Genomic DNA, 14,018 nt, shown 5'->3' with positions numbered 1-14,018 from the left:
GATATTATATTTGTTAAAAAAAAAATTTAATCTTCAAGTTATATATATAGTAAATAGATATGGGGGTTCTTATAAATACATGTAAGAAAACAAAAACAACTGTTAGGGCACTGATCAATGTGAAAGTACAAAAAAAAGTCTTGCCAAAATTTTTGCAAATTAAAGATCTCAGGATTGTTTGTTGTACCATTTTTACCATGTCAAAGTTTTTAAGTCTCCTGAAGCGCGTTTATTGGTGCAGGCTTTTCTCGCTGTGTTGGAGACCCGTTTTCTGCTCTTTGGCCTGGTTGTTGTCTCTTTCACACATTTACCATTTTCATTCTTAATTTATTGGTTCTCATAGGCAAACATAGACCTTTCCATTTCTACATTTGTGATAGGCGGTATAATAATTTCTGCAAACAGAAAAAGTTGTCAAAGAAAATTTCCTTGAGATAAATAAGACAAAATCACTTCATGTCATATGCTATACTTATTTTTTTAAGCAGTATGATTCTATATTAAGATTTCACACAAGTAAACAAGTTTGTTCATAAAAATTCTACAGTTTTAAATTGATTAGAAAAGATCTCAGTGAATATTGACAGTAAATGCCTTTTCCCATGTGGCTTTTTACAGATAATTTTTATACAGTTGCTGTCCTATGTTTGACTGTAGAATACAGTGGAGACATGTGTCTGAGTCAAAGAGAAACTACAATTTGATTATCCCTTTTGCAAAGAATCCAGGAAGGAATATATAGTTTTTCATTGGTTTGTCTTGTTACACACTGTAAACATAATTCGTGTAGTCGATAGGAAAGATGTATCAACACATATAATGACCTTTTCTGTTATCTTGCATCATGGTCCATGTTTTTGCTTGTGTTGCAGTATGTGGTATTGTTTTATCAGCAATTCATTGTAAATTTAAAACAGTATGACCAATTCAACCAACTTGTACAGATTCTTCTTAAGGGCATGATTTTGTGCTGAAATGAACAAACAGAATTATACAACTTGAAGAATACACATCAATTCACAGTCAGGATTCTACTTTGTCAAAATTATCTCCCCATAACGCCAGTTCATTTTCACAATCATAGAAATGAAAACCATCGTAGGGATGACGTGCTGCCAATTTTGCTCTTGAAAACTGATGAATTTATCCACATACCACCATCACGATCCTTATATGTCAGTTGTATTTTGAAAGACAAATGTATACTAGCTTATGAGCATCAGTTAATGATCTTGTCTGCATTGATTCAACTTAAAACTATTGTCTGATCGGTTGTCAGGTGGAATTTTCGAAAATTCTTAAACATTTAAAAAAAATCAATTAAATATTTTGTGGAAGGGCAGACTAATAATTGTCAGTGGTTGAAGATTATAAACCCTAGCTATCACACACAAAAAATTATATTTTTTCGAAGATAATCATTTTCATCATCAAAGTTAAAAGACTGCGTCAAGTACTTTCAGTAAAGAAAATAGCCATTCAAACACACCTACTCTGTTTTTGTGATTCATTAGATAGGTATTTCACTTGACCCATATATTTCATCTTTTTGTACTGTGATTTTTTTATGTTATAAAGTCAACCTGTAGCTTTGATATATAAAAATGATAGAATCTGAAGCGAGATGGTACATCAAATACTCTTGCTTTGTACGTTTTAAGGACAAAATATACACCTCAACACGCCCTAACATAAAAAGGTGCACTCGATTTTCTCTTTTCGATACAATTGTTTACCATTTTTGGGAATTTTTTCTTTAGTTACATAATGGAACATGTGGAAGGGCAGACATGAAATTACTGAACTAATAGATTGATATGTTCTCCATACCTGGATTTTTTTTTTTTAAATCGGATGTTATGCATTTTCTTCATACAACTTGATAGATATCCATGTCGTCGACTTGATATCTAATTGTTCTGCATTACTATGTAATAGATAAATTGAAAACTTATGCAAATGGTGTTTTTAAAATAAAACACTTCGTAATTGAGAAGAAAATTGTCGTTTTATTTAACTTTTAAATTTATTGTTACTAAATAGTAAACATTACAGTAAGCATTTATCGCCTTCTCTAACAAAGAGCTTCGATTCTTTTGTTCTATTTCAACTGGGTTTCCACCTGTTCAGCCCTGTTGTCACTATTGGAGTTTTCTTGGTTTAAAGAAAACTTGTTTGAAGTCATCTGTAGTCATACTCTCTATCAGAAAAATTGATCAAAGAAAATAAGGGAGGGACTTCAATATTATTCAAAGAGAGATATACTCAAATACCTTAAGCTGATCACAGAATGGCTACATAGCCTTTTCACTGTGTATTACCATAAAGCTTTTTAAGAACTGGATTAGGGTGTATTGATAGACAATATCACTTTAAGAAAATGCTACTTTAAAAAAACAATTTCACATGACCTCATATCAAATTTTAAACAGAACATTAGATTTTAAGAAATTATTTATGATGCTATCTAGGGAAATTATATCTTCTGGACCTGTAATAGATCAAAATGCAACTAATTTAAGTCCAACAGAGCAATCAATCATCCTTTATAGAGCATGCTGCAGAATATAAAACATATATCTAAATTATAGATAAAGTTTTGAAAGTGCTTATTGATTAGTGATAAAATATCATTGAAATAGATTTGTAAACAAATACACATGGTAACATGTTTTCTTTTACAAACAAGATACCTACATACTATTCAGGCTGTTACTGCATCTCAATCAATTGAAAAAGATTAATATTTATATGTTTATACATAGTTGTACATCTTTGGGTCTTGTATGTATACATAGATTATTAAAAAAATCCTTGTAATTTGAATGGAAATCTTTCCCTTTGGTGCCTACAGTACATGGATGTATGCATGGGGAACCCATCTTTTATTTAATATGGTTGTAAGAATATACATATACTCAGTGCAATATTTGAGCTCCTTATCTTGTAAAAAATATGATTATTGTTTTATTTAAGCATATAGCTAGGCAATGGCTGAATTATTTTAAATGAAAAAGAAGTAATTTGGTGAATAGCTCATAATGAAAATCCATACAATTGCACTGTATAAAACCTAAGCAAAGGACCAATTTGCATTATATTAATGTTTTATTTTATCTTTAAGACCTTAAACACAGAGGTTAAGACTATCACTGTTTTAAGTAATTCTTAGTCAGATGGTCACATTAGGCTGTATATACACATTGAAAACAACATTTTATGTAACAGTTTTGAATTTATTTATGTATTTTAGAGGGCCTTGGTGAAATAAGTAGTTCATTTTCTGTAACACTAGCCTGTCAAGACCAAGTTGTGAGATCCAACCGTGCACTTGTCTGTTGCATTCAACTCCATTCGTAATTGGCTTTAATGATCGGCATTTTTTTCCTGCGAAGGGTTTGGGGTTCTCTGTGTGCACTCCTGCTTCGTCCATAAATAAAAAATGGCTACCTCAAAATGGCCAATAGCTACTAAAAAATCAATCAAATACTGTATTTATATTTTATCTTTGATGTTAAAAAAACATAAATAGTTTCTCAAATTAAGAATTGAAAAATTATTGCAAAAGATGCAAGAAGATGAACATTGCAAAACAAGGAAATATAACTTGCATTTTAATTTTTGCAAGAAAATATTGATACTGATTTTTAAAATAGTTGATAAGAATTTTCAATGGTTGTCAAATAAATGCAATAATAATCCATTAAACATTTAGAATTTAAAACCATGAGCTAACATCAGGTGGTATTGGTTGCTCCTGTTTTAGATATTGTTGCATTTATTGACATAAAACATTGTAAACTTACAGATAAATACATTAGAAAGATACAAAAGTCAATATGCAAATAAAATATCAAACATCCCATCTATATATTGAACCAAAATACACTTTTGTATGGTAGTTGTGGAATACTTTATATAAAAAGCCTAAAAGATCGACTTCAATTAGTAGGCAGAAATTATCCAGAAGTTTTTGTTCCCCTTGATGTACCATTGTTCCATTATTTACCGATCTAAAACAAGCTAAAATCAATTTGTTTGATTGACCATTAGTCAAATATACATACAAACACAGGATGAAATGTTCATTGTCAATATGAAATAGTGTTGCGTATTGATCAGTTACGCTCCAACGGTCTTCTCTATGCACTCTCCATATATAGGAAAAACTAGCACTCCGGTGCCAGGGGAATAAAAACAAGAGTTCTTTACTCAATAATAGATCAAAGGGCTGACGGAATCGTTTCCATCAATTTTGTTACAACAAGGTAGGCTCAATTGAATAGTTATTGCTTCTTTATCAAATCAATGAATCTTTTAATTATTTAAAATTGAGAATTTTTACGACTAACTAGCTGTTACATTTGTTTCTTTTCTTTTATTTATAGATTTCTTTGAAATGGAATTGATATTTATTGTTAGAGGTCAAACTGCAATATTTAAGGTTGAGTTTTAATATTTTGAGAAACATCTTTAAATTTTTTATCAACATGTCAGTAAATATTCACTTAATTATTAGTTATGAGTTATTCTACAAGCATTAACTATTGATCTGTTAATAATGTGTTTGGTTTGTCAAATGCTTTGGTAGTGAAGGAGAAGTCATATGTTAGGTCCAAGGTTAGGTCAGACCAGTCGCTAGAGGCCATAATTAATAAAAAAAAAAAAAAACAGTTTGTTAGGCCTTTGCCTATCTTTTCTCACAGTTAAAAAATAAGTTCATAAGCAAAATAAACAAGAACACTTTGACCTCTGCATGCATTTTTGAGGGTTTCTGTTGTTTGCTTATGGTCTCTGTTTTCTAAATTTTTGCGTAGTAAAATAACTTATGCAAAATAGCTTTCACCTGTTAAATTCAGGCAAACATTAAATGCTTAGAATTCAGGGATCAGTATTATAAAGGTTGAGCAATGCATCTGATCAACTAGAACCATTATACTGGTACTACTGTACTTGTAGAGAGTATTTGTATCATTTATAACTTGTATCCATAGTATTTTATGTCCACCCTAGATCTTTATCATATATCTCAGTTTTGTAAACATAAAAAGTAGTTTATTAAATTGTTTTATTGCAAGTTCTTTCATGCATGCATTTATCTTTTTGAAATACTGATTTCAAGATGACACATATATTAGTATGTGCATTTAAAATCATTCATTTAGTAATACTTTTTTGGTGTCTAGGTTAAAGTACAGTTGTAACCGATATGTGCGTTATAGTCACATAGACAACCGAAAAAGTTTCTTGACTTTTTTTTTTAACTTCGATACTTAAAATTAATGAATGGTAAATTATTAATGGATGTTGATTTCATGTGAAACTAATTACTGAATGCATGATAAATGTTTTGTTATTATAGAATGATGAATTTTGAAACTTGTAAGTAATATAGAAATTTATTGTCAAGGTGAGGGGATAGATAGGGTTGAAGGTAAAGTGTTTTTTTTTCTTCACTTGTTCATCTGCACTTAGATCTTACCACTGGTTACAGGTGGCAGTTTATAAATATTATGAAATCCTTTTTAGAAAGTAAATTTTTTGAAGCCTTATTTTGAATCTAAAATGTTTGGCAAGTATATATATAGTACTTGTTCGTCTTAAAAATGATGACACATAAAAAAAAAATTAACGCACAGCTCAGGCAAATTGAAATTTGTTCCAAGTGAACTTTAGGAAAATAGTCAAATGCCAGATAATTTTCACTGTTGTTTAGTCCATATAGCAGCTTATTTCACAGCCAGTACAATTAATGGTTGGAATAAAAGAAAAACAAACAATTTGGTTTTTGCAAGTCACATTTTAAAATAAATGTCAGTGAATCAACTCCACTAAAATTGGTTTTACTGCACACTTTGTGTTGTATATATCAATTTGAAATTAACTGCAGAATCAACTGTTTCTGAAATGCTTAATTGGTTTTAAACTTATTGCACTGAATGTAATTGTTCTTTCATTGACTGATCTTTTATGTCTGAACAGTGGCCAGTGCTTGGAATAGGGGAGTACATTTTGTAAAATGAGTTGTACTGCACTGTGTTTTGTATATTAACAACAGAAACAACTTAGTTTCCGAAAGGCTTAATTGGTTTTAAACTTATTGCACAGAATATAATTATTCTTTCATTGACTAATATTTTTAGTCTGAACAGTGGCCACAGTGCTTGCAATAGGGGAGTACATTATTAAGTGATTTGAATGTCAGAATGTCTGAACAGATTTCCTATTCATGACTTTTTTCATTATGCATATTCTTTATGTCTAAGATTGGTGCAAATAGATACATGTAAGTTAGCGATAGAAAAGTAGCATGGCACCGTGGAGAAGTGTATTGTTGACGTATTAATGGGGTGGTTGGCTTTCAAAACACTGCAGAATAATGTTGCAGTCTGATAATGAAGCCCCAGACTAGTTAATATTGACTAGTGAAAATTTTCAAAATTTAAGATAGTCATATAGGGACAAGTTAATATATTTTATAGTTTCTGGACTCATAGATGGAAAAGTTTTTGCGCAGACTGAATTGTTGAAATATTTAGTGCCTATTTTGAAAATTGCAATTTATAAACATGTGATTATGATATATGTGAAAGCAATGTTTACCCAAACTGTTTGCTTACAACTGTGCTAAGCTGTTAGAACTGTCTAAAGAACTGCTAATAACTCTTTGCAAATATGAGAGTTTTCAAATGAAAAATTAAGCTGAAAATTTAAAAAAACTTATTTAGCCTTTAAGATTAGAACTTTTATGTATGGTTAATTATAATCTGTGTTCTTAAAGATCTTATATTATTTTATGCAACACTCCACCTCAGAGACACTTGAACAGGTTTAGTCATATACAGCCATCACTAATATGCATTGTTGCATCAGTATTTTATTCTTGTAAATGATGTAAAAAAATGTTAAGGGAAAGTCTTTGATGTCATTAAGTTATGGCAAATATATAACAGAAAGAGTGTATATTAACCTCTGCTGAGGTAAGCAGACTTTTGGAATCTGCTCATATCCTTAAGCAGGTAAATTACATTTAAATGAGACTCATATAAGTTTGAGTCTCAGTGAGCTATGTATGAATGGCAAAATTTTCAGGAAATGATGATAAACATTATGAAATAAACTAAAATATCCTCAGAAATTATAGGAGGTAAACTAGTAATTTGAAAACCATTCAATAACATAAATATAATCAGACTGACCAAATAAGGCATGACCTTTGACTTTATAAATATAATGGAATCAACTGCCCTCATCAACTCTTTTGAAGTAAAACCTACAAGTTTTTTCACTAATTTTTCAATACTTATAATGGCCGGGTAACTCAAACTAGGGGTTTCCCATTGAAAAACATGGACTTTGCCATATATTTGCTGGTGGGAATTGTAAGGTTTCTGGTCTGAATTTATGAGCTATGCTAGAGATATTTTAGTTTTATTCTGCTTCAGTCTCAGTTGGCACATATTATCAGATGGACTTCTTGGTAGTTTTATTTTCCATTTAATCATATATGTCTTCTTGTTTTTCTTCCCAATCATTAAAACATAACTTGTAGATTGGTAGTTCAAAGACTTGATGATGGTTAATGTTGATTCTCATTTCCGACCAAATTCTGCCATACAGAGCTGGTTAAATCAGATAACAACATTATGAAGTCTTAATCGTTGTTTGTAAGGTTTGATAAAGGTTAATAATTGTCAGTGTTTTATCCTGAAGTGTCCACTTCATACAAGTGATTATTGCACCCTCAAGGTCTTGCAGACTTAATTTTGTCTAGAAGTTGACATTTACTCATCAAGTGGTATGTTTCATGGATTTAGTGGACATTGGTATATAAAATAGCATGTTTAAGTAGTCCTTTTTGCTGGAAAATGAAAGTTTGACAGACCTACCTTCTTGTCTTTAGGTACATATTTTAAGCCCCTTACAGACAAAGTCAAAGGTCACTTTAGGTTTGCAATCTATCCGTTTTTCTGTCTGTCCATCTGTCAGTCAGGCAAATTTGTTTTCCACACTTTTTTCTTCATGCTTGTAGATATTAATTTGATTTTTGGTGTATTGATTTTTTAATGACAAGTAATAGTTCAAGTTCAAATTTGATTTAGGTCTGATGGTTTTGTGCAGAGTTATGGTCCTTGGAATAAGAAAATTCACTCAAATAATCAGTTTTACACACTTTCTTTTGTCATGCTTGAAGATGTTGATTTGATAACTAATATATAATTTTATCATGATAAGCTTCAGATCAAGTTCAAATTTTAGTATTTGATGATTTTCATTTGTTTGTTTTTTTATTTAAAAGATGTTTGAGTGAATATGTTTTCTCTTTAAATTACAAATTAGTTCGTTAATATTGAAATTTTTCAAACACATTCTGTCATGCAAAATTTGCAATGTTGGACAAAATATCCTGTACAGTTTATTAACTATTGTGGTCCCTTGTTGTAGACCTAGATTTTATTGACCGACATAACGGTGTTGAATATCGTGTCAGCAATTTTTTAAATCATTCCGGGTATTGATATGTTTATTTCTCAATGTGTAGGCTGGTTTAAAAAATTCTTGGGCATTTCCACTTTGTTCGATAATCTATTTAGCAAATCAGACAAAGGGAAAGATGACAGTAAGGTGAAATTCATATAATAAAACGTAATTTTACGGTGTGAGCACAGAGTTCTCCTCCATTGACTTGCGTTGTTACCTGCAATCCATTTACTTTTTCTTTTTCTCCTATCTTATTACATGTTCACCTTGTCCCTAAGGTAGTGACATGAACAACTAATTATTCTAAAGGTTTTAAACAATACAGTGATTGTTAATTTACTTATAAATATTCATAACTAGTGGCTTCTTTTTGTAACAGTAGGCTGAATAATAGTAAATGGGAATTAGCAAAGCTATTTTCTGTTTTTGAGTTTTATTGTTTTGTTTTTGTTTTTTAATTTTAATGATTTTATCTTTAAAATATGTTTGTTACGTTTGAAAATTTCTTGTAATAGTCACTAGACCAATTGAATTATTTTCAAATTAACAAGCCCTTCTTTTTTTTTTTACATGTACACGATTGTTTTTTTAATGCAGAAAACCTAAAGAAATAGATTTTGCAAACATTCCAAACCATAAATGGGAGAACAAGGGGAGATGATCTCTCTCATCTAAAATGTTGAATATTGACCACTTATAACAGATTAGGGTCCAAGGGTCTAACAGGCCACCTGTAAGGACAAAATTTGCTTTATGAATAAATGGGACAAAAACACTGCATGATGAAAGAGAATTTGGTCCTTATATGCTTATTTTCCATTGACCTGTTTAACTTTTAGGGATATTATAAATAATTGACTGGTTGTGGCTTGAGTCAAGTCTCAGAGTGCCAAAGAAGGGTCATTCAACAACTTTTTATGCCCCACCTACGATAGTAGAGGGGCATTATGTTTTCTGGTCTGTGCGTCCGTCCGTCCGTCTGTACGTTCATTCGTCCGTTCGTCCGTCTGTCCCGCTTCAGGTTAAAGTTTTTGGTCGAGGTAGTTTTTGATGAAGTTGAAGTCCAATCGACTTCAAACTTGGTACACATGTTTCCTATGATATGATCTTTCTAATTTTAATGCAAAATTAGAGATTTTACCCCAATTTCACGGTCCACTGAACATAGAAAATGATAGTGCGAGTGGGGCATTCGTGTACTGAGGACACATTCTTGTTAATTTTATTTTCCTAACATGATGCAACTATTGAAAGAAAACCAAAAAAAACATGGAAAGTTATTTACTGGCGGAGTTAAACATTGATGGTTGTTTATAAGCATTGGTCAATTACAAACAGTAAAAGTTATTACTTTTAAAATTGGTTTAAAATAGTTATTTTATTAACTTAAAGATATGGAAAATTGAAATCCATTTTTATTGCATTTCTAATAATTTCCTTAGGATTTACAAAGAAAACAGATAAGGGAAATTATTGAATGTAACACATAAAGTGATAACATTTTTCTCTGATTTTATACTGTACTTTTGACTGCTTGAATGATAACACTTTTCTCTGATTTTATACTGCACTTTTGACTGTTTGAATGATAAGAAAGCTGAGGTTCCATTTTATGTAGATTAATATTTTAATCATTGTTGGAACAAAAGTTAAGTTTTATAGTTGTAATTCAGGACATTGTTCTGATGTAAATGTCCCCTCGGTAAACATGGAAAGTAAAAAAAAAAATCGTTAGAATTTTCTCAATTTTATCTCATTGATTACCATATTATGGTAGGTGAAATATAATAAAAACTAGAGTTGAACAAACTATATGGGGCTTTTACTGGAAATTCCAAGTTATATGCATAGATTGTTTTAATGTGTCAGGAAAGTTTATCTTTTCAGTATTAGTAGAAACGACCCACAGAGAGCCTTCCTGTTTATCAATGATTCCTCTCTGCTAGGCTTGGTTCTTTGCAATTCATTTTAAATACAGTTGAAAGCCATACAGGACCATTTGTCAATAACAGCACTCAATATTCCCTACCTGTGCTGGGACGGCAAATTATATTACAATAATTGGATATTTAGTAGTCGTGGAAACCTTTCCATCAATAAATTCAAAAGGCATGCATGAACAAGTTTTTTTAAAACACTGTAGTCGATAGATTTTCATGTTCAATGTTGTGGCTCGACCCTTGAGGTTAAATAATTTTAAAATACTTGTTTATAATAGTCATTAATGAACATTTATTAAAAGTCCTCACTTTTTTCCACGAGTTGAATTCCATAAGTCAATAATGGATTTACAATTTCGTGTTGATATTTGTTTAACACTAGAAGTTGTTTTTATTTAGCCTTTTGTCCAATTTTAAGGTAAGGTTTAAAATGTTCCAAGTTACATAACTAGTTTTTAAAAGATCAATACGGTTTTGGGGAAATAGACTTATTTCATTTTAGTCGTTGTTGAGCTATTGTTTGTTCTCTTCAATAGAAATCTATCATGTTCGACCAGAAAAACAATAGAGTTAGGTTTGAGCGGGTATTTTACACCTGACAAAGTTCTTAATTGGAATCGTAACACATGCTAATCAATGATTGGTTGAGTATAGATCTGATCGTTCTGCCTTGGATTTGACCAATGTATTTAGAGTATACAGCCAAGAGCCATAAAACTAATTATCGGCCAAATACGTGAGAAGAGGCTCAGAAGCATGTTCAAGATAGGGGGCTTTAGTGGTTTAATCAATGACCATGGTTGAGTGATTCTCTCTCGCATAGTATTATAGATGGAAGAAAAACTTGTCATTCATGTATTGTTGATAAAAAAAAAAGACATAAAACGATATTAGCAGGTTAATACCTATATAAGAAGAGGACACATTTCTACCACGAGGTTAGTGTTACAAATCACTTCTACATGTTTATTTCAAGGGCCAACTTTTAATGTGGTTTAGTATTTAAAGTGTTAAATAATTTATGCAACCTAATTTATTAGATATAAAAAATTTAAAATGACAAGATATTTTAAGACTTGACCTTTGAATAATTTACCTGCAATACTATTTCATTTCACCTGTTGGAAAAGCACATGGTAGTGTTGTAGGTTTCATTTCCTGTTTAAATGGTGGAAATTATACACAGGCATTTTAATTTTTATGTACATTATATTGCAACAGTTATAAATTTTACAATTATTTGGTAAAGCTTAGATTAGGAATGGAGGTTTTGGAGATTTTAATTGTATGCATGTAATTGGTAATCTTTTATTTCAAATTTTAAACGGACCCTTACAGAATATTCCAATTGATATCCACATTCAAAATATATAAATGAGGTCCCTTGGGTCAATACAAATTTTGTACAAATTTGCTCATATCAAAAATGATTATGTCAATTCACTTTAAAGTCAATCATTAGGGTATACATGTATAACTTAAGACAGCCCCTCAAAGGAATTAGATAATTCACTGATATATTTAAAGTATAAAATTTAATCCTTTTAAAGATTTGAAACAATTACTTTATAATGCTGGTATCTCCATTGTTGATTAGTTAAACAAGTTAGTTTGAACATTATAGAATTTCTTTTTACACTGTCAAAATGTAATACACTTTCAGTGTACGTTTAGATGGATACATTGTTTAATTAACCTGCATCTTAACCTGTCTGTTCTTATATTGACCAATATCTAATACCCTTTTTCCTCAAGTTATTCGGTCATCTAGCTAGAAAAGTTTCCTGTAAAATATATCAATTTGGATGTAACTGCAGGTTGCTAAATTTTATTTTATACATTTAAAAAAAATCATATTGTATGTTAAGCTAAAACTTAGTAAAATTGGCATATTAAATGCATTTATAAATTCATAAGACATGCATTTTAAACAAAAAAGCAGAGATCTTATATGTTTGAAACAGAGTCAGAACATTAAATATCTATATCTTCAGCTCCCATGGGTCAAAGTGTTCTACATATAGGCTGGTTTACCATTTAATGCCTGTACAGATTAATGCAGTCTATAAACTTTCCAACCATTATTGAAGTTATGGCATTGCATTGATCTTTTACAAATAAGCTAAAATGCACTCAGTCAAACTTTTATGGTATGTCAGATAATTTTTCACCATTCACTTGTCGAATTCTGATTGGTTCATATACTTGCTTTCAGCTTCTCTATGCCAATAAAACTGATAGCCATATTGTATAATTGCAATGAAAATGGAGTTTAACACTCGGTATCTTCAGATAGTTTTTAGCTCGGTTTTTAGATTGTTCCTTTATTGTTCGAGACATCAAAGCTTCATTGTAATTTCATGTTTCCTCAGTTTCTACTCAATTTCATTAGCCTTTTATAAAAAAGTTATGTTTGTTGTTCAGATGAATTTTCTAGTGTAATTAACTTTAATAATGAGACTTCTTTCAAACATTAAAAAAAAAAATATATCAGGCTCATTATTTATGACCTTATTATATTTTTGCATGACAAAAACTTATCTTCCTTGATTCACATAACAGTGTTTATATTGATTCAATAGAAAACTCCATTAAAAACAAGTTACCTGGAGATTCCAATTGGTTAAACATTGAATTGTGGGTAGTCCAGTTCTAGATCGGTGTGATTTTCTATTGTAATGCCACGAGTGGTCAATGAACATAAAGGTGTTTCCGACTTTGTTTGACATCAGGTAACATGTCATTTAATATTCACCCAAATCATTGAACAATAAAATTGATGTAGTGTGGTCATTGTATGATGATCTTGACATATGGTATTATTCTCTAATGTATTAATATTTAAAATGGTCATTTAACAGGGGGATTCTGTGGAGTAAAATACTTGATTAGCCTTATGGGAATTATTTATAAGTTGTATCAAGTGTTTGGGTATTGAATAATTCTGCTAATTTAGTAAATATGCTAATTCTTACTATATATGAAAACACGAAAAGACAAGCTGTTTTAATATTAGAATGTAACTGTAATAGAAATGTATAAAATGAATAAATTTGTTTTGTCACTCACAGTTTTGATGCATTTGATGAAAAAACATGACAAATGAATTTTATTATCTGTCTATTAAAGTTTGAAACAAGTTACAGTTAAATTCCTTGACTCTTTAGTTTTTACATCTTTGTCTTTTGACATTTTAGAAATGCTATTTCAACTAATGATAATGAAAATTGATCATATCATCTCATTTCTAAAGATTTTTCTCTCTTCAATTTTCAAGCAAGTTTTTGTAAGGTTAAACTTTATAGAATTTTTATGCATCTGCCATTGTGAAGGGGGCATTAAGTTTACTCTTGTTGGTTTGTATGTTTGTTCCAATTTTTTAATGTCCAGTAATTGGTTTCTGTTCTCTAACTTTAGTTTGCCTTAACCACTTGTTATGAAACCTAACCGCAATAAATATTAACCCCCAAAACAAAACAAAAATTTTAAAATGTGCATTGTCAGCTCTGATAATTGAAACCCCACTTGTATTCAATGAATTTTTCGAATGCCTAATGTTAAATAAATTTATCGAGATCTGCTTCCCAGATTTAGGAA

The 14,018-nt window shown here is 30.4% G+C and overlaps 1 protein-coding gene across 4 annotated transcripts in view; it reads left to right on the top strand.

Moving 5' to 3' along the window:
- LOC139483056 (uncharacterized) overlaps positions 1–14,018 on the top strand; it is a 67,323-nt gene that overhangs the window by 12,286 nt on the left and 41,019 nt on the right. The window lies entirely within an intron of this gene.

The sequence above is a fragment of the Mytilus edulis genome, chromosome 1 (assembly GCF_963676685.1).
Source record: "Mytilus edulis chromosome 1, xbMytEdul2.2, whole genome shotgun sequence".
Taxonomy (NCBI): Eukaryota; Metazoa; Mollusca; class Bivalvia; order Mytilida; family Mytilidae; genus Mytilus; species Mytilus edulis.
The sequence above is the reverse complement of the archived record's forward strand: the minus strand, read 5'-3'. Positions and strand labels throughout refer to the sequence as shown.